This window comes from Phoxinus phoxinus, assembly GCF_949152265.1.
Source record: "Phoxinus phoxinus genome assembly, chromosome: 13".
In the NCBI taxonomy this organism is placed as follows: domain Eukaryota; kingdom Metazoa; phylum Chordata; class Actinopteri; order Cypriniformes; family Leuciscidae; genus Phoxinus; species Phoxinus phoxinus.
The window spans coordinates 23848749-23870534 of NC_136888.1; the positions used below are offsets into that span (position 1 = coordinate 23848749).

The following is a 21786-nucleotide window of genomic DNA, read 5'->3' on the forward strand; positions in this document are numbered from 1 at the left end:
ATTTCAGATAAATTATCTAAAACTTTCTGTATAGTGTAATATTTTTGAATAGTCATAAACTTTGGTCATATTTATAACAACATGATGTTCTTACTTAAACTTTGACGCTGGCTTAAACTTTGCAGTCACAATGACTTTTTATAAGAATTCATAAGTCCATGATATATGGACTTATGGACGTGCTCCATAAGTCCATATATCATTAACAAATAAGTAGGCTATGTGAGAAGACCATTGGGCTTATCAAGTCACTAGTGTTAGTTTCTTATGACCATTTTTGCCATGCCATTTAAAATTTCCAGTATAAGTTGTATGTAACCACTGCTTTTCACCTAGTGGTTGCTGTGGAAAACCACCTGATTTTGAAGTTGATAATTCATCAGTATCACTAACCAGTAGGTGGTAGTAGATCAAAACAGTTCAAAGTGCTGTCCGCTTCAGAACTAGCTCCCTTTTCTGAATCTGACATGGATCTGATCTCCTGAAGATCCATGGACCATGTCTTATGATGTTTGTCCAATATTTTGACACATCTATACCAGAACAAGGCATAGTTTTGAGAACCATCTTTTCAGTAAAATGTCAAACGGTTCAGTATTAATTGAGCACATTTTCTAAAAGCGTACCCGGTTTTCATAGACTATATGTTTAGAATATTTAGAATATTGATTTGTAGCCATTAATAATTCCATTTTAATTAACAATATCTGTAAATATATGTACTTTTGCATTAATTTAGGCTACTACCTACTACTAAATGTTTGTTGTATTTTTTACAATATTTTTTTTTACTTTTATGTACTTTTGCATTAATTTAGGCTACTACCTACTACTAAATGTTTGTTGTATTTTTTACAATATTTTTTTTTACTTTTCTGAACTAATTTTGTATGGACTTGCTTTAAATGTACAGTCATGTGGTAGATTTTGAGCAAATCTGACCACTAACTGCTGCTGTGTTATGTCAGGATGTCATCTTGTGGAAAACTGAATTTGTTTTGTAGGGTTGTTTTGTTTTGTGAACTGATTAATGCATCTGGCTCAATACTGTTTTTAGAGATTTCTCCTACTCCAGCAAGTGCGCGCACATATTTCCCCCCATTAAATCAGCATTCAGGCACTGGATGCACCTGTAAACTAACCTGTGTTGCCCTGGCTGGCAGTCACAACTTCATAGATTCACTGGAGTGGATTAAAACAAATAAGTGCTGGACTGCATGTCAGTTTTTCCTGCCTGAGCAGTACTTCAGTCCTGCCAGGAGGAGACCCAGACCAAGGTCTTGACTTGCTTATTGTTTGACAACACTTACAAGGGGGTCATTGAATGCTCTTTTGACTTGAGATATAATATTACAGGCAATGCTTTTCCTCCCTTCACTAAATTCCAGAGGGAGACCAAACAACTCCCTCAATTTTCGACACAGTGCTTCCTCCCCCAGTGTCCAATGCTTCTCAGAGTTTGCATTATGCAAGCTAATTTAGCCAATTATGCACAGGTGTGATGCTAATTCTCCTCTCACATACCGAGCTCCCAACAGTAAAAATAGTATAATTATACAGCTGTCCCTGTGTTTTCCTTCCCAGCCACTGCAACAGCCTCTGTCTCACAAAAAACAGCGTTTCAGATAAGGCTATCTTGAAGAATCTGCCACGACTTTCCCCCCTTTCAACTCAACCGTTCATCTTTGTGAAACAGGTGTGAGACTGTATCACGCTCCATATGAATTGTAACATTGTTTTTTTATTATTATTGGCATCTATGGTTCCATGAACAACCTTAAACATCATGGAACATTTCTACTGCACAAAAAAGTTATTTTATAGTGGGGAAATGTTTAGATTTTAAATCTAAAAATCTAAAGATGTTTAGAATCTTTAGATTATTAAAATGGCGTATAGTTAGTAGAATGTCTAAAGGAGACTATCGAGCTAAATTGTAAGTAACTTTGCAACTACATGTCACCTATCTCATTAATTTTTAACATGTCAAATTTCATTAGAGTATTAGTAGACTTTTGGGTTAGAGTTAGTAGAATAAGGTGACATACTTGCAAAGTTATAATAGCTGCGTTCCAATTCAGAGGCTGCATCCTTTAAAGGACGCAGACTTCGAAGGCCACGAAGGTTGGAGGATTTGTTCTTGTCGCCTAGCAACTGTGACAGCTGCCGTTGATGAGCGACTAACCTTCGCACTAGACTTTTTAAATATTAAACTGTCTGAAAACAAAGACTGTCTGAGTTCACAAACTAAATATGTCCACCATGGTCCATTTATGTATAAAATAAAGATTATAAACTATATATAATGTATCTAAAGTGGACTATCAAAATAAAATGTTACCTTATGTTCTTTACACTAAGAAAAATAAAAAAATCGTTCCTAAGATGTTCACTGAAAGGTCCTTTGGGAACCCAAAATGGTTCTTCTATGGCATCAATGCGAAAACCCCCTTTTGGAACCTTTATTTTTAAGAGCGTAGGCACAGGAATATGTAAATAGTAGTTCAATGTGTCTTCTAAATTCACAGTTAGAGAGGAGGGCCATTTATGAAACAATGTTTGATGGGAGTTTTAACCCAAGCGTTCAAATGTTCGTGAATGTGCATCCTAAGACTTTCCAAAGAGGTGTAATGCATTCCTGATCCCACACTCCTACACACCTCTGAAAAGCCCCAGGCTCTCTTTTTTTTTGATAGTGATAGAGCTTACACCGGGGACAGCAACCTTTTCATTATATTCTGTCACTTTTGATACATTTAATCGACATGACCACCAACCCAGATGAAGAGCTCTCTCCTCCAGACAAAAAAACCCCTCGCTATTATTATCAGGGCATGTAAGAGCTGCAAACTAGTCCTTGAAATTGATGGCTGAGGAACACGGTCCCCTGAAAGGAGTCAAATTAAATGATCATGGTCCCTAGTTAGCTGCCCTTTCAATATATGAATTTCTGTAGGGAATAGGATTGACTCTGACCCCACTCTCGAGGCTTCCTGGTGCACATGTATAACAGCTTGTGATATCTCATCTCGTGTGGCTTGAGGAAATTGCTGTCTACACAGGCCAAATAATTCTGTCTCTTTGACCTGTGGTTCAGGGAAGTCTAATTATCAGCTTCAGCGCTGGGCTCGCCGGGGTCCCCGAGCCGTCTTAAAGGCCCTGGGCTGTCACCCTTTCTGTCTCCCCTCCCAAAATGAAAATTGAGTTGTCTGCAGAGTGATAAAATGTGTCTGCTAATCAGAAATGTGAAAAGATCCAGGGCGAGAGTGGCACTAAGGCATGAGAGAATTGCAGATTTCTTTCCTCCTGTCTGTCAGATTGTCAGAAGTTTTGCTAACATATATAATCACTGGAAAACATTCTTTTGGAAAATATGCGCCATTTCATATCATAGACGCTCATTAGTCTTGTTAGCATGACTTTGTTAAGTTAGGAGTTAGGCTATTCAATGATTTGACTACCTTTAATGCCATTTATCAGTCTTGTATTTATTTACCATGCCGAATAATGTCTATTTGAGCATTATTGTTCATCCAAACAAGTTATTAATAATTATTTGTGATATAATTTGACACTCTGCAAAGATAAACGCTGACAGTCCTTCATTTGGGAATAGAGGAAAAACAAATAAGTCAATGCATATGTGTGTGTGTGTGTGAGGGAGATGGGATGGGGGGAGGGGGGTCTCTTTTTTCATCACCCTCAGGTCACAGGGTTCACTATTGGGTGGAGCCTTTTTCTCTCAGAGGCATGCTGGGGTATCAATAACCTCAATGTTTCACCACACAATCGCTCTGAAAACAAACACAGAGGCTGGACCGCCATCACCAGGACCTACACTAGCACCACGTCTCTGGACACAGGTAACACCTTTCACCCAGCATTCCCTCACTTTTATAGCTGCGACAACTAACCTAAAAACTCCTCCACTGCTGGGTCGGCGTGATTTACTTCTTTGTTTCTTTTTTTAAGTACCGCTTGTGTCGTTTGAATGTACAAAATGATTAATTCACGTTGTTGCATGCAAGAGCTGGATCTTTCTGTGAACATTATTCTGCTGCCGGGTCTGAAAAGGTTGAGCTGAAAATGGTCTCATTTAAGAGCGTTTCAATTCAACCTTTGAACCTAGCGAAGATGATTGGGATGTTTGCTTCCTTTCCCGTTTCTGCCAACTAACATAATTCGAGATCGACTTTTCCTGTTGCTCTTATGACTCAACAAAACAAGAAAAATAACTTTTGAAACCACGTCTCTTAGTTTCACATTGCATTGCTTTGGTGAAATCTAATTTGAGAGAAAATGGCAACCCAGCTGTTCTTTTGATAGAGAATCACCAAAACATGGGTTCTTTCAGTGCAACATGCATAGTCCATCCTCATCTACACATCAATGAGCTTTTCTCTTGTCTGCAAGGCTATAATTAAGGCTCTGTGCTGTGCTAGGGGTAATTTATCCTCCTTCTCTGGCTCTGTGCTGAAATCAGGTAGCAGGGCATGATTGCAGTGGATGGGGCGTTGCGCTTTGCACAATGTGGCCGCTTTGTGTTCTTCGAGCATGTGGAGCACATGTGGATGAGCTCCCATTAAATATACAAATTTATTATGAAAACAAAAGGGGTTAATTGTCCACATATTTGTGTGCCGTGTAAATGAATTCTACGGCGGAAAAATGTGTTTCATAGCAACCGTCTTTGGAAGGAAGGTCGGGTTGGTGTATTTTGTTGCTGTAAAATGGTTCTATGAAGGTTACAGCGCGCTATCAGAGAGACGTCAGACCAATGACCAGTTTAAATGACCAGATATGTAACATTTCACTGCAAAGCATTTGAGAAAATGAAAGAAAAATTCATTTACTCAAGGTTTTTCATACGCAACTGCATCGCCATTGAGGTTTAAGCAGCAGACCAAAGAAAGTGAGATCATTCATCTCCTCCATAATTAATTGCTTTATCTAGTCAATTAGGCATGCATGTTAGCACCTGCACATTCCCTGAAGACAAAGGAGAGAATATTTTTCCGAAGGCAATGTTAGCTTACTCGTTTTAGCTTTAATTTGTTACAATTTGAGCTTTAATATTTTGTCAAAATGTCTCAATTAAAAGACCAGACTAATTTTAATAGCATGAAGTGTCAGGGCTGTGCTGGGTTCTTTATGAAATATACAGGGAATGAAGATTCTTAAATGTAAAATATATAATAAATCAGAAATCCTTAACATACAGTATAGTGTATTCAGTATTGTTTGTCCAATAAAATGACTATAATTGCAAAAATATGACAACAGTTATCCAATATCACATGTTCAGCAGTAAGTATACTAATAAATTATAGTAAACAAATTTATTTATCTATTTGTTATATATATATTTATTACATGGCTTGGTTAAATTCTAATGTAGAATGCGGTCTGTTATTTCTTGATAACAGAACGCTGCTAAGTATAACGCACCGTTGCCATGAAAAACAGAGCGTTGCCATGGACACGGTGTTCTTTAGCGGAAGCAATACAATCGTCTTTAAATCAATAAACTCCTTTTTAAATCAATATGTTGTGTCAAATTATTGATTTATTTGGTAGGTAGCCATGTAAGAAGCGGTATAATGTAGAGCGAGGCGGTTGTTATAGCGAATACAACCCCTTCAGGCTGATTCGCGTCGGGGTCCTGATCAGCCTGTCGGGGTTGTATTCGCTATAACAACTGCCTCGCTCTACATTATCCCTTACTTAAAATATTATTATATAAAATGTCGCTAAAACGAAAATTGTATTTCTTTTAAAAAATTTTGAAAGCACATGGACCAAAATAATATTGAGCCATGTTATTTATCATTATGAATGATACATTTTATTTTGTCCCAAATAAAATGCATCTCTTTAGGTTCTTTGCTTTAATATGACTAGCTATTCACTGTCTGTCTACAATGAGCCTCAGTTCAGGCCCAGCAAAGATCACAAAGCCGCACGGTCCTGCAGCTGCAGGACAAGGGTTAACTCATCATTAAAGAGATTAGACAATGTTAGTAAATACATTTTTGAGAGTTCCTGTGGATTTCCTCTGATTAAGTGGTTGACTCTGTAGTGTCTCTCTCCAGCAGGGAAGCTGGGATTTTGAGGATGTCAAGACCTGGATTAGCCGTACCATGAGGGAGTCACGTGAAGATCTTTACCAACGGTGAACCAGCCATCCCTCTCCTCAATCGTCTATTTCTTCTGAGAATCTGGGATATGGGCCAGAGTACATCTCACAAAAAGCAAAGGGGAAATTGGTAATACTTAATGATCATATAGGAGTTGTCATATGTGTGAAAGGCACAGACAGAGCAAAGCAAATGAATAGGAATGAGGGAGATATGTTTTTCTATGTGTTTAACCAATTAAAGATTCAACATGGCAGACTCAACTCTTTATTTCAACCATTGTGATTAGTCAGAAGCATTCTGGTTGTTTGCATTCTAAACAATCCGTCTCTCACCAGATGGCTCAGGATCTGTTCAGAAACCTTGTCCTTTACAGTGGAGGATTTGTCTTGATGTTGCTTGACCCGTTCGGGCCGGTTCACACAGAAAGGGTTTTTACTTTGAAAAAGTGCAAGGTCTCAAGACTCATCTTTTAAAAGTTTAACTTATTTTAACTTGAGCGCCTTTTTTTTTTTAGAACATTGTGTCATGCGCGATACGCTGCAAAAGATGCAAGATGCGAGCGCAACGGTCATACACATCTGTCTAGTGTGTTTACATTGAAAAATTATGGAAAAGATGCGCAGTGGAATGGAAAAATGCATTCTGTGTGAACGGCTGCTTAAACCCAGTTGGATTAAAACTTGAGATGCTACTTCAAGACATTAGGCTGTAAGCCAAAGAGTATGCATATTAAAGGGGTCCTATTATGCTTTTTTTATACGTGACCCTGGATCACAAAACCAGCCATAAGTTGCACGGATATATTTGTGGCAATAGCCAGCAATGCATTGTATGGGTCAAAATTGTCGATTTTTCTTTTATGCCAAAAATCATTAGGATATTAAGTAAAGATTATGTTCCATGAAGATATTTTGTACATTTCCTACCATAAATGTATAAAACATTTATTTTTGAGAGTGGATGCAGCAAAAGCGGAACATAAATGGACAACTTTAAAGGCGATTTTTTTTCAATGTTTAGATTTTTTTTTGCACCCTCAGATTCCAGATTTTCAAATAGTTGTAAATCTGCCAAATATTGTCCTATCTTAGCAAAAGCTTATTTATTTCAGCTTTCAGATGATGTATAAATCTCAATTAAATTTTTTTTTTACCAATGTGACTGGTTTTGTGGTCCAGGGTAACATTTTTTTATACTTTCTTTTGCTTGTAATGTTGCTATTTGAACATGAAAAAGGACGATGCTTGGTTGAGTTGAGTAAGTAGTGTGTTGAAACCTCGTGATTATAGTAAGGGGTGTGACATTTTCGAAATACGATCAAAGTGGTTGACCAATCAACACACTGGTCCAGCCGACCAATCAAAGCACATTGAGAAATGCAGCCCAGAGCATTACTGACAGACTGGGAAGAGAGGTGCTGCAGCAATGTAAAATATGTGAAAAATAATTGATTTTACAAAAAAAAATGTTTTGGGAAAAACAAAGAACCTTTTATAATATAGGCTACAGTGTATATTGTGTATGTATATATATAATTTGTTCTACTGCATGTTCATAATATACTGTTTTAAAAAATCCAATGCAGCTAATGCTGTTTTTATTAACCCCTGACAGAGAAGCACTATGTGTATATGTTTGTTGTCTGCTTCAAGAACATTAGTGTGACAGGTTGAAATGCAGTCCAGAAACATGTTGCCTAGAAACTAATAGAGTGAATAACCCAATCCCAATGTGTTTGTCCTAGTATAGGTAACCATTGGCAACAGCAAAATCTCTCATCTTTTATGTTAACCTACCCATATTTCTTTTCTTCTTTTTTTAAACAAGTATGAGAATTTCACTGACATGGAACTAGACATTTGATGCATGAAATGCATCAAAAATGTTTTTGGAACATGGAAGGTATGATTAATTTTTTTCCCAGAGCTGTTATTCTTGCACTGAACAATGTGTTTCTGAAACCCATAGCTGTCTGCAAAGACAGACTTCTTCTTGCTGTTCCTTAAAACGTATATTCATGACAAAAATTAATGTGTGCACATACATTTTTCCCCTCCCAGCTTAATTTGATTCTTTGCAAACCATGTTTGTACAACTCTGTCAAATGTAGCTGCAGCTTGTCTGAGGGGAGCTACATTTCTGCTCTGTGCTTGCATACTCGTAAATGCTACATAAATATGGCCCAACACAGTTATGCATTATATATGGGGACTCGTCTTAAGACCATTCCCTTTGCACATGCATGGCTGGGGAGTGATGGGGGCGCATGCTGCTAGGGGAGGTGGAGGTCATGTTAAGTTCGCTCCACTAGTCTGCAAGCACTTCTCAGGATAATCTGGCTTTCAAAATAAGGTGCCATGTGCAGATGTGCTTACAGTATTCACATTTGAATTTGTGAGCCCAACATCATCTTGGACACAACATAAATCCTAGATTTATGAAAAATTATTTTCTTACATGGTTTTTAAAAACTATCAGTCAAGTAGTATTTCTAAACTTATATTGACATATGGCCTCAGAAAAGTCAGTATACGTATAACAGCTGGTCAAAATATAGCCTACTAGTATGCACCCTTAAAGGAATATTACAGGTTCAAGACCAGTTCCAATTAACAGCAGTTGTTGCATAACGTTGATTATAAATAAAAGAAAAAAAAGTTAATCTTGAGTTTTTAAATAATAAATAGATTTTTGATCATTTAAAAAATCTTTAAAAGCAGTACATAAAAGTGTACATTTAAGCAGTTGAATATTAGCATAAGAAGGAATAATAAAAAAAAAAATTGTTTATATATATTTTTTTAATTGTTGGGTGTTGATTGCCACAACCAAACTTCAATGTGATATTTAAAAAAGTGTCTAGAAATTTTTTTTGTCTAGAAAACATGATGAAGTGTTCCGTTCACATTTAAACATAAAATTATTTGTAATAAACGGAGCCTCTAAAGAGACATGGTGAAGGAAAAAAATATGAGATTGAAGAAAATATATTTGTCAATGCTTTTGCGTTCTCTCGCAAATGTTTTGCTTCTCATGAGAAACTTTGCATTCACTCGCAAAAAGTTTGTGTTCTGCCGAGAAACTTTGCATTCACTTGGGTTTTGCGAGTGAACGCAAAGTTTTTCAGGGGAACGCAAGGCATTGACTTGTTATTTTTCCTCCCATCTCATATTTTTTCTCCACCACGTCCCATTAGAGACTCGTAGTAGTATAGGGACAATGGGCAAAAGGTCACAAAATTGGTCAGAAATGTCTACAAATGTTTTTTTTACTGTTGGTTAAGGGTTTATGGCATTGTGTAGTCAATGAAGAGGAGTAAGAAATTTAATTTTGTCAATCATGTTCACGCACATATTATATTTGTACTTTTGAAGCAGTTAGTATTTTATTGATTTCAGCAAGTTTACAAACAGGCCCCATTCACTTCCATTGTGAGTGCCTCACTCTAGAGTTTTGGGGGACGAGTTGAAATACATTTTTGTGGTAATCAACCACAATATATTGTTGTACAGGTTTTGAACTTTTGTTTAGCCCTTCCATCGCAGCACATTTGTGAAAACAAAGTGATGTGCGTAATCTCCAGACCTCCAGATCAGCAAGTGTTAGAAATGCCTTTCTCTGTTAAGGCAGGATCAACGGGCTTCTAATGGGATTAGATTTTTCCTTTGCTCCTCGCAACCATAGGTCATTCCCCTCATTGTGCTGTATTTTAGGGCTTGTCTTCCGTGCCGTTCAATTGAATTCCACTACATTATTAAAGAGCTTTCGGGGGATTACAGAGACACGTTTTTCATGATGTGTGATGTGGTTAAATTCACCTACAAAAACAGCCAAAAGTGAGCCGCTCTGTTAATGCGACATGACATGGGTGGCTTTGAGCTATGGGCTGGGTGAAGACTCGGTGCAAACAGGGCAATTGTTTTCATGCTCTTTTAATGGTTTCAATCATGCAACAGATTACAGTGCAGACATTTTCAACAGTGAGTGATTCTGTCAACGGGAACATCTGTCCAGGGAGGCTTAATTGCTTTAATGAAATATTGAGAGTTTGAGCTGGCCTGTCAGGTGGTAGGGCTTGTGAGGGGCTCTAGATGAGGCCCTGGGGTCACTGGTTACTTCTGTTGGATACTAGACACGACACGTCTTTTTCCCCATTCTGGAGTGAATGGTGGAGATTGACTTCATATGTGTGACCGTCTTAGAAGTTTTTTTTTTTCTTTTTCTCTCCATGATTCATTTTTGAAGGTATGCGGGACACTTCGAGATCTCCTCATTAATGTGCCTTCCATGACAGCCTCTGTGAAGATGGAGAGTCTTAGCATGGTAGGGGGGCCTGCAGGTGGATTAATTTGTTCTGCCAGGTTCCTCAGGCCCCATGCTAATGAAGGGAAGAATACGGATCAGAGCTCATGCCATGGAGAGCTGTCCAACTCCTATGATGCCCTGCTGGAATTCCTGCCTGGATTAACCAATGACTTCCCTACTTCAAGCCCTTATTAGGCAGTGTTGGTCTCCCCATGCCATGGGAGCAATCCAGGGTGAGCGGGTCGGTGAACAGTTTGGGCTGCGGAGTAATGAAGCATGGGTAAGCGAAGAGCGGCCTAGCTCCCAACAGCACCCCTCCTTTCCTCGTCTGCTTTCCCAAATTGGACGTGTTTATAATACAACATGCTCCAGAGAACAAACACAGAATGTGGAGGGCATGGGGACATCTCTCCTCTCTCCTTTTTTCTCTGCTCCATTGTTGATGCGAGGGTGTCTGTCAAACACTGTTTCCATCAGCGACGTCAGGAGGAGGTGTACGGCTTACATCTGGCCAAGTGTGAAACTCGGTATCATCTACGAAATCTACTGTTAAATTGCGCCTTTTATTTGTCGCCAAACTTTCGCTTGAAACAAAACACAATGTGACATTAAATAGGTTTTATATTCTACTCAGATGTTGCACATTTAGAGATGTATAGGCCTATATTATTGAAAGATTTGCTGAATGTTGAGAAGGCAATTTGACCAATTTTTATGTTTAATTTATGGCAATGCAAGTTTCATTTAGGTTGTCATGTGATTTGACTTAATACGCAATTTTTTATTGATTTATTTATCATAGACAACCTTATGTCATTGATCTTATGTGTAATAGGCCTCTTATTTTCATCTGCAAGGCCAAAGTTTTGTTTTTCCTTGATTTAAATTATTAGACAAGAATGTTTTTTTTTATGTTGTAAATCATGAGTTTTTAAACTGAGGTTCAGGGACCCTAGGGGGCTGCAAGGGAGTGCTTGGAGCTATAATAAAAAATAAGATAAAAATTAATTAAAAAAACTGAATAAAAGAAATAGGTAATTCAAATAAATCTAACAGTACAGTATTATCATGAGTATAAAACAATGCAATAATGTAATATAATAATTAACTTAATAGACAAAATATTTCCCAAAATATATTTTAGACACATTTTTAGTATAAATATTTAGCAGTATTAACCGGGTTGCTGACAATGTTTATTTTCAGAACGTTTTAAAGCATAGACAGTTCTCCTGAAGCGACCAGCAGTGAGAGTCATACAACAAAGACAGTGATTTACAGAAGTAGAGTATATTTCAGATCACAATTTAACCATTGATGCATACTTGATGCATACTACAACTCCTCAACGTATATAAAATACCTCTGAAGTTCACGTGGTTGGGCTAACACAGTCAGTCAGAAGCCTCTTAACTGGGATGGCAATTACTAAACATTACAGGAAAAACTCACTGTAATTATAAACAATAAACCCAGTCACGTTGTAAGTTATTCACACTTGTCCAAATCGCCTTAAATAATTCTGAAAAATACATGTGATTCAAACATATGAGAGAGAATGAGGCCTCAAAAATAGGTAGTTTCCAAATTTTACATTTGTAGTGAGGCATCAATTAAATTCGCCCGCAAGCTCTTGGGTACTTCTTCAAGAGTAATAAGGAGCAAGTAAGAGTCTCCCCAGTATATTTTTGTACACGCACCCTCGGGATCTGCTGTTTGTGTTGGATCATGGGAATGTGTTGATACAGTTAGTGTGGTAACAAGCAGACATCACCAAGCTGACATTTTGAGTATCAGTGGTGTGGAAAAACCTCGCTATCTCTCACTCACGTCAACCCTTGAGGGGGGAGCGGGCAGGGTACGAGGCTGGGGGAAGGACAAGGTGTAAAGGGCTCCGCTCTCTCTGCTTCAGGACCGTGCCACTGGGGCTTAATACAATCTATTAACTCATAGGTCTGTTTACGTATCAGCAAAGGAAATGTCTCTGATTCGCTTCTGTCGCCAAGCATGAAAGTATACACAAAGCACCAATGCTGTGTGTACACAAGATGGCCTGATCGCTGGGAGCTGTGTGCTGTCCTTGCTTTCACAGCACACTGTCGCTTTAATAAATAAAGCACTCGCTCCAGTTAGCTGCTCAGTGAGAGGCCCAGCAAAGCCACATTGCGTGCAAACCCGGCTCACTGCTCGAGCCGTGGAGCACTTGAGCCTAATCCAAGCTGACATGTTACAGTAAAAGTACTTTATAAAATCAATATTAAATTCACAGCCTTTGACATCCTGGGACATCTAAGATAAAGGGGAAATAAGGCGTAGGGTAAATAGTCCTGCAGCTGTGTCACTCGCTGAAGGAGGAAGCCCGGGGAAGACACAGGGGACCGCAGGGAGAATTAGTGCAGTGCTAGTCATGTTTTATACCAAGGTCTTGACATCAATGAAAACATTATAAAACGGCACGCAAACTCTGACGGGGGGAAAAAAAGAGAAGGAGCCAAGCAAAGGCCGAGCCGGTGCAGTGAAGGGCGAGTCACAGCACATTCAGAAGGGATGGGGGGGAAAGAGAGGGTGGAGATGAGGTGTAGAAATGGATACTAAAGGATAGAAATGTTACTGCCCAGAGTGTTTATCCTTATGAAATCGATCTGTGTCTGTTTGTATTTGTTAGACAATTAAAATGGTGCACACATTGATTGCAAACAAACTGGGGGTTTTCAAGAATAAGGGATTAGCATTAGAGTTTTAGTAGGCCATATTTGCATTGTGCATTCAATGGAAAGAAAAATTTATTAAAAATAATAATAAATGGCTGTCCACTCAACTTTTAATTTTGTTATATTGTATTATTGTTTATTATACTATTTCACAATATTATAGTAATTATATGTTTTTGTTTTATCAATATTATTCCTTTAAGATTACATGTAGTCTACTTTATAAACATGGATGTTTAAACTGATACATTATCAGTAATGCATGTTATATTATTTTTTTGGGATATAAATATGATTAATATAATTATTTTTTATAAAATACTATTATTATTATATTAATAATATTTCATGTTAGTCTGTTTTATAAATATATATAAAACTGTTAAATATGTATTATTAATATTGCATGTGATATTCTATTTAATTAATACATATATTATAGTATGTAGCCAATATTTATTCACATTATCTTTATTATTATTTGTTGTTTAAAGCAGCAACCCATGGTGTAAATTTCCCTTTCAGATTAAATTATGCAAAAGTATTACTGCTATTCAGTTATGATGATTGACAGGTCTTTTCATGATTCCCCACTCCAAATGCTCTAAAGCTGCAGATTTAAGTGTTTGTGTAATATTTCCAGAGATTCCGTTTATTTATTTATCCTGGCCGGCATGTTGAGATACATCATTGGAGGATTATTCGTGTCCTACTTTGGATAGAGTAATTTAGTGTCCGCAGAGGCAGGCACGCACACTGACAGTAGTGCAGCTGAATGACTGAGGCTAGAGGAGTTTAATAGGTCATCGGCGAGAGAAGATATGTTGTGACAAGGACGCAAGTTGTAAAAGGTCAGAGGAAAGGGAGCGCACCCCACCCGCTGCTCCCCCCGACTCAACAAGCTCCAAAAACTGCCAAATCAACAGATACAGCTTTATTAACCCTTCACCTCATCATTATTTGATCTAATAGAGTCTTTGTTCAAAACTTAAGTTTCCGGGCATAAATTCTGATGTTTCTTTATTGGATGGGGTGGATGGATAATTGGTCAGCCTTGGAAGACTGGATATGAGAAAATGGGATATTTGTGTATTAGTTCACATTCTAATTTGAGCTTGAAAATGGATCTTAATTTCACACCCGACTAGCAGAAAACAAGACGTGTCAGCTGGTTGTGTGACTTGAGGATGAATGACCTAATTCTCAAAAGCACAAGCAGTGTTTTAAAGCAAGTTCTAAGAATCAGAAAATTGCATGGTTAACAAGTCAATATTAACTTAAATAACACTATATATCCCCCCTCCCCTTGTTATTCCACAGATGACTTGAAAAATATACTGGCAGTGTCTGTTTAGACAAAATAACACTGTAGAACTTGAAGGTCTATCTGGTGCTTGGCTGCTTGCACACACATAGTTGTTTTGCTTTATTTTGATTATTGCCCTTTCATGCGACAAGCATAGCTCTGCATTTAGCACTCAGAAAACAAGGCAAAGTACATGTTTCATAGGTCCTAATGCATCCTAAAAGAGGATGTCTGTTGCCCCCCAAATGCACTCAGAGGTGAAGAAGGCAAAGAAAACAAATATATTGACTCTCATTAAAGTAGCAATGCTTTCTTGTAACTACAATATATTATCATACTGATTTATTCATTGCATTTCTATAATGATAAACCAGAATTTGTTTTACTCAATTGACAAAGTGACTTTTAATGATTTTTATTCATTAAGTAAATGTTCAATTTTATTTAAATAAATATTTGTAAATGGATTTCCCAAACCATCTTTTCCTGTTGCTTTTCTTCACAACACAGGAAGCATATTTTTCTGAATGCATGAATGAACTGACCTGAAAATCAATGTACGTGTTTACACTCACTGTTGTAGCCTGTCTGACAACACTAACAGAGACATTGAGTTAAGTAATGTAGCTGAGCTGAATTTTCAAATTCAAACTCTAATTTTGGCATATAGGGACGTAGTACATTAAGGCAAATTTCAGAAGGCAAAAATTGATGGTATGGGGTCCGGTGATCACATCAGATGGTAATCAAACCTATTCAATAATTTCAATGTTAAATTCAGCTATTTGATCAATTGATTTCGTAGACAGTGTGATTAGTATGGAATCATGATCGGAATCGGGGGTTGGATAATGGGAGTTACATTATTCCCATTATTCATGGGAATAATATAAGCATAAAGGTCTACCCCAGTCCTAATTTTTAGTGGGGTGTAAGCAGATTGTAAGAAAAAAAATTATGAATTACATTGTACAAATTCATATGAATAGTGAATTTGCCAAAATACATTTATGAATTCCCATGTGAATGTGGTACAATTTTTAAAGTAAGGTGCAAGTATGCTCTGTATAACAATAATGATTAAAGTATGTAAATACATTAATATGGAACTACATGCATATTATTATAGGCCAGGCTTAAAGAGTAGCACTTAATATTATAATGTGAAGTAACAGGGTCCCTCTCACAAAGAGATCTTTGTCCTGTGAAGCTGTAAAAAAAGAAAATCTGTGAACACACACACACACACACACACACACACACACACACACACACACACACACACACACACACACACACACACACACACACACACACACACACACACACACACACACACACACACACACAAGCGTTTACTAATTATTAATTAATTAACAAAAGCGTTTGTTAATTAATTATTTTTATGCTGAACCTATGACCCTCTGAACCTATACTGTCAGAGAAAACCTTCAGCATTTTTACATTTTCAAAAAAACTCCTTCTGTATGATTTAAAGCTTAATGTTCCACAGAAGAAATAAAGTCCAACAGCTTTGGATTGACATGAAGGTAAGTAAATGATGACAGAATTTTCACTATTGGGTGAACTGTCCCTTTGAGGCAAAATGTCTTCACTACTTCTTAAGTGAATCACTGCTTCCTCAGGTCCACTGGATTCTACCAGCTTTAAATCTATCATTCTCAGCTTTCTACCATTTTACATTAATAACAGCATTTTGTTAGCTTTTTTTTCATACAAAAAATAGGTCAGCTCTTGACAACTAGAATAGAATTTTCCATTGAATTTACCACAGCTACTCAAAGCCGCTGCTACTGTGAATCTTTCTGCTTCGTGTGGGCCGTGTCTTCCTCTTGACATGTACATTATAGTTCTGAAGCCCATCGAAAAGCACTAACTGATCTGGCACCGAACTCTAGACCTAACATCAGTGGTTTTTGTGGCCCTTGTTAGCACCGGGACTCTTTCTGCCTACACCCCTTTCTGTGTGTGTGTGTGTGTGTGAGCGCCTGTGCATGTATGTGATTGTAGAGTGATAGACAGCTTGTTACCCTCAACCTGAGGCGGCGCCTCGTTAACACAACCCTTGTAATATGGACATAATGAAAGAACCTGGCAACACATCTCACCCGCTCTATTAGCCTCTCAGTTTCCTCTCTGGGAAACTGCTCAGGGCCTCCATTCAGAGTGGCCGCACAAAGGGCCCGATTCTTTAAACGCTAGACAGGCCCACGGACAGCTGGGTAGAAAATGTCACACGGTGCGTGGAATGCCCATTATCAGGCACACTCATTTGTTCTCCAGGCCCTCCAAACCCTGTCAATCTCCACATCCTCCTTCCCGTCAGCCACACACACAACCTGATACCGAATTGACAAATCGAGCCTTGCGTCTGTGACAGAATATAATAAACTCGGGAAAGGGGGAGCGGCGAGTCCACTCCGTTCTGCCCAATCTAATTGGTTTCGACATCAAAGATGTCAGTCAACGCTAGACTCCCCTTTTAGACAGTTTCTCTCACTCTCTCTCTCTTTCTCATTATGCCAATGGTCCCATTAAAGGAGCCGTCAGTTCCCTGCACTGAGGGATTTGGTGGAAGTCATAATTAGTGATTTCATTTGACAGAGCAGTTCTGTCTCCATTTAGTTTTTAACACCCCCAGGCCACATTTTTCACATAGAGTTGTCTCAACCACGCTGATCAGCATAGGTGCACCTGGTCTGAGATCCAAGCTGTCACACTTTCGCTATTGTCTTTTGTACACTGTGTTCATAGATGGCCTCAGGGGTTGAGCGGATTTTGCTGAGGTTTTACCAACTAATTGACACTTCCATTCATACTTGGTTAATAAAGATGCTGACGAATGAGCATGCTAAATATTCAGCGCAAAATTCGAGATTATTGCCATGTGAAGTTGTTTGCCATTCGGAATTGTCTTTTACGTTCTTGTTCCATTCCTGAATTTGAATAGAATTTCACTTGATGAAGCAAACAGCATTCACATTTAAATTTGGAAGTAGAATTAAAAATGTGTTTTACATAAAGTAACATAGCCTAGTAAAAGTAACATAGGCCTATAAAGTAAAAGTCATATAAATATATATCTTTCATTTTTAAATATAAAAGTGAAGTTTGCCAAGACTTGACAAAGATGTTGGCTTGAACAAAGCCTTATCTAAAAATATAGATTATAGATGATAGATAGAGATCATGTTTGAAACACCCACCCCTCCCTCCCCCATTTAGTTGATATAATTAATCATATTTAATAATTTAACTGTTGTACCAGAATGCATTGTCTGTGTTGAATTTCTGTCAATTCCTCTTCCTGCCACTCCGTTTCATATTCCAGTTTGACTTCCTGTGGATGTGGCCAATATAATTGAAATTTAGTCATTTCTTCACTTTTGAATTTTGCACAACCATGCCTTAAATACAAAAATCAGTCCCCACAAAAAAATAGCCCCACTACTGGGCAACTAAACAACCAGTTTACCTTTCATTTGTGCACTCAGTCGGGTAATAATGATACGTACTTGCACATATAGCTGGATGTTAAATGCCCCTTACATCACCCTCATAGCGTGATGAGGAACCAGCAATCACTGTATAATCCCTTTACCTCCACTCTCGCTTTCTGAGAGTCATGTGCTGTGAATAAAAGCGCTGTGTCTTTAAGCATAGGAATTGAACACTGCAATACATCATGTGATTCTACCTATTTCTGTATTTCTCAACTAATTTAAAGAACATAACTAGACTTTTCCCCCTCCTTTGTAAAGACACAAATAAAGTAAGAATCAAATCAAAAGTGAGGAGCAATAACAGATTTAGCTCGAACTGTGTTTATAGGCCTATCCAACCTTACAGGGCAACATCCCTAAAGTTAAAAAGATTAGGTCTGGCCTGTTTGACATTTGGAGCTCGTCTAACGAGTGAGTTTCAACACTCACTGTACCATACAAACCCCAGTTGATTGGCAGTTTGTGTCTATATGCGCAGCTTGTCTATCCTAGAAGCATCACCACCTGCTGTTGCATGACTGCTTAAGCTCCTGCCCCATACAATTTGACATTCAGTGTGACGACGGAAAACATCAATAAATAAATAACCCAGACAAATAAAACCATAGAAATACTCATTTGAAGGCTCAATGAAACGCTTTGTGAATGTAATATGCTGTGGATGCATTTCAAATGTAAATTATGGTATTCTGACACATTTGGTTTTCTATCTTTTCCGTCTTCATTTAGACGCTGGTTCTACAGGCTCACAGCTGGACTTTTGTTTGCCACTTCACTCACCCTCTCTGCCTCTCCGTTTTTTTTTTATGTTGCCGTTCAGACGATATTCATACGGCAGGTTGTGAGGAATCAACGCGTTAGGCCTGAAGTTCATGTGGCAGAGCTCAATGCCATAAGCCATCCAAACACTATTACATCAATTGGCTAAGTCAAGTTTCCTTCTCGTGTTGGCACTGTCTGTGTGATAGGACATTAGACACTATCTGTTTCCTGATTCATAATGTATTATATCCTATGAGAGGAGACATCCATTCTCCAGACCCTGATGTTTCATTCAGATCGTCGGCTTGAATCACAGCACCTTGTCATATGTGAATCCTGTAAGCAGTTAGAGAAGAGAGATGATTACAGTGTGTTGCTGGAAGACATTTACATTATGCAGCCAGAGTTGATGAGCAATAATATGATTTTTTTTTCTTTGATAACAATAATAGTTACTTGAGTATACATTTAAAATCTTGAATCCACATTTACAGACTAAAGAGTATTCGATTAAATGAACTGCATAAATAAAAAAATAATTATAATATATAAATTCCAATTCTCACTATTAACTATGACCTTTGCCTCAATAACTCCTCATTACTACTTATTAATAGTTAGTAAGTTTAGGTATTAGGATTAAGGAATGTAGAATATGGTCATGCAGAATAAAGCATTAATATGTGCTTTATAAGTCCTAATAAACAGCCAATATTCTAGTAATATGAATGCTAATGAGCAACTAGTAAATAGTGAGAATTGGACCCTAAACTAAAGAGTTACCAGATTATTATTTATTTATTTTTCAGTATAAATGTCTACAAAAAAAACAGAAGCAAAAATACACAAGGTATAAGATTTGTTTGCATAGATTGTATTATAAATGTAAGATGCATCTTGTCTTACTGCAAACTGTTTATACTTAAAACAATAAAAAAATGATGCCAGTGCAATAAGACGAAATGCACTTATAATACAAACAGTAAAAAATATATATTTTGTAACAAATGTTAGTATCTTATGCAGTTTTGCTTCTCAATAAATGTATTTTGTTTCAGAGTTTTAACTGAAAAATTTGACAAACAAATCTACAAATTTGACTTGGTGTAAAAATTCCAGTAAAAGTAAATGATCTTTAAAAATATATTTGAGTCTTTTCTTTTTTTTCTTCCAGTGACAATATCTAAAAATCCTCAAAATAAATAAAGTTGAGAAGCAACATAACTTTTTTCAGAGTATATATTTTGCATTTACTTACCTTTTCTCAGAAAATGTAATATGTTGGTTTGAGGATGTTTTAATAATATGTATATTATTAGTTTTTTATTTTATTATTATTAACTGGAAAACATGACAAAAACACTTTTTTTGCAGTGTGGGTGAGAGCACATTTTATGATACGCATTGCTTTATTTAAACATATACATTTGATTTTATAGATGGGCATGTATATAAAATGTTTTAGAGGGGTTTTGACACCACGTTTTTCCCATTTCTTATGTAATGACACTGTCTGGCTACTATACCCAGGGATAGATGGAAACCACTGTCCCAAGGCTGACCGGCCTTTGACACATTCTATCACTCACAACTGCTGTATTGGGTGCTGTAGTGACATGCCACAACACACATCTTTACAGTATCTGTGTTTGCACCAATACTTTGAGGTCAAAGGCTATCACATACAAAGGCCATAATATTTACAAATATAGCGTGGATTACCACATGGCTGCAAACATGAACTCCTTAGCTTAAACCAATGCACTCAATTAAGCATTTGTCATAAATGAGTGTACTTGAAAGATTTATGGATTATCTTAGAACAGGTTTATATGTAAGCTGATCGCATGGAGTTAGCAGGTCATCGCTCATTACCGTAATCCCTGATCATTTGTTTGAGTCAGACAGAAACAAACAGGTTCAACCAATCCAAACACTGAATTAAAGACTAAATATAGGTCATAGGTCACCAGCATCTAATTGGATCCACCACAGTGAACTGTGGCAAACCATAGGCCACTTTCCAGTAGGTAATATCTGACCATTAAGCTAATTAATTTTCTCACAAAAGCTTGAGCCAAGAGGACAAATCCTTTAACTACTGGGCATTTGCTTCTTTGATGACCACTTTAGCCCCGTCCGTTCATCCTGCACACAGTCACGCAATTTCATTTGGTGTCTGGAAGGGATCCCAAGGGCGGTTCACACGTACAAATAGTTTTTCCTCTTATAGGCATACATACGAGCGCCCGCCTCCTTTTGAATATCCACCCGTAAATTGTTGTGATGTAATGATTTTCACATGTGAATTGTTTTCAATGTATACATGCCCTTGTGTGAATTACTGTTCCCATTTGAATTTGCAGATATTGATTGTTCTTCATCTGTGAACTATAAGTGTGAACAGGGGATCAGACCTATATGGATAGAGTGAGCTGTATCACGTAGTATGAAAGAGGTCTAGAAATTTAGAAAGAAGTTGCATGCTTATAAATGTGAAGGTTTGAACACTAATGCACCGTATTCATGCTATTTTAAATCTATCATAATTATATATTTTCAGTGTCCAAAAGAGTCAAGATCAGATGTCAAATCAAAGCATCCCTCTCTAAAATAAAGATTAGATACAAAAAAAGCAAGATTAGGTACACAGCGCCCCCTAGCAAACAGTGTGGAAGTAAGTGTGGTTATCGTCCTCATATCTGATCTGCACGCACAACAGCTTTACATGATACCACTCATTAGAATAAGTATGATTTAATAACAAAATACATGAAAAAATAAGTCTTTTAAAATGTGGTTAGCCTACTCCATGCAACACCTACAAGTTTCATTAAAATATATATACAGCATCATAAAATTTCACAAATAGGCGCAATATAATAATAATTGAATAAATAATGTAGTTTTATTCAATGCCCTTTTATTTATTAAGACGACCTTGAGGCCGTATGAAGTGTTTATATCATGCTTTGCCTCATCTGGCCTGTAGATGGCAGTGCTCCATAAAGTTTCCTGTTAAAGCCTTTAACAAGAGC

General features: G+C 37.4%; 1 protein-coding gene across 1 annotated transcript in view; it reads right to left on the reverse strand.

Annotated features, from left to right (window-relative positions):
• The window catches only part of coch (coagulation factor C homolog, cochlin (Limulus polyphemus)), a 76695-nt gene that overhangs the window by 46351 nt on the left and 8558 nt on the right, over positions 1-21786 (reverse strand). The gene's annotated exons all lie outside the window — the stretch shown is intronic.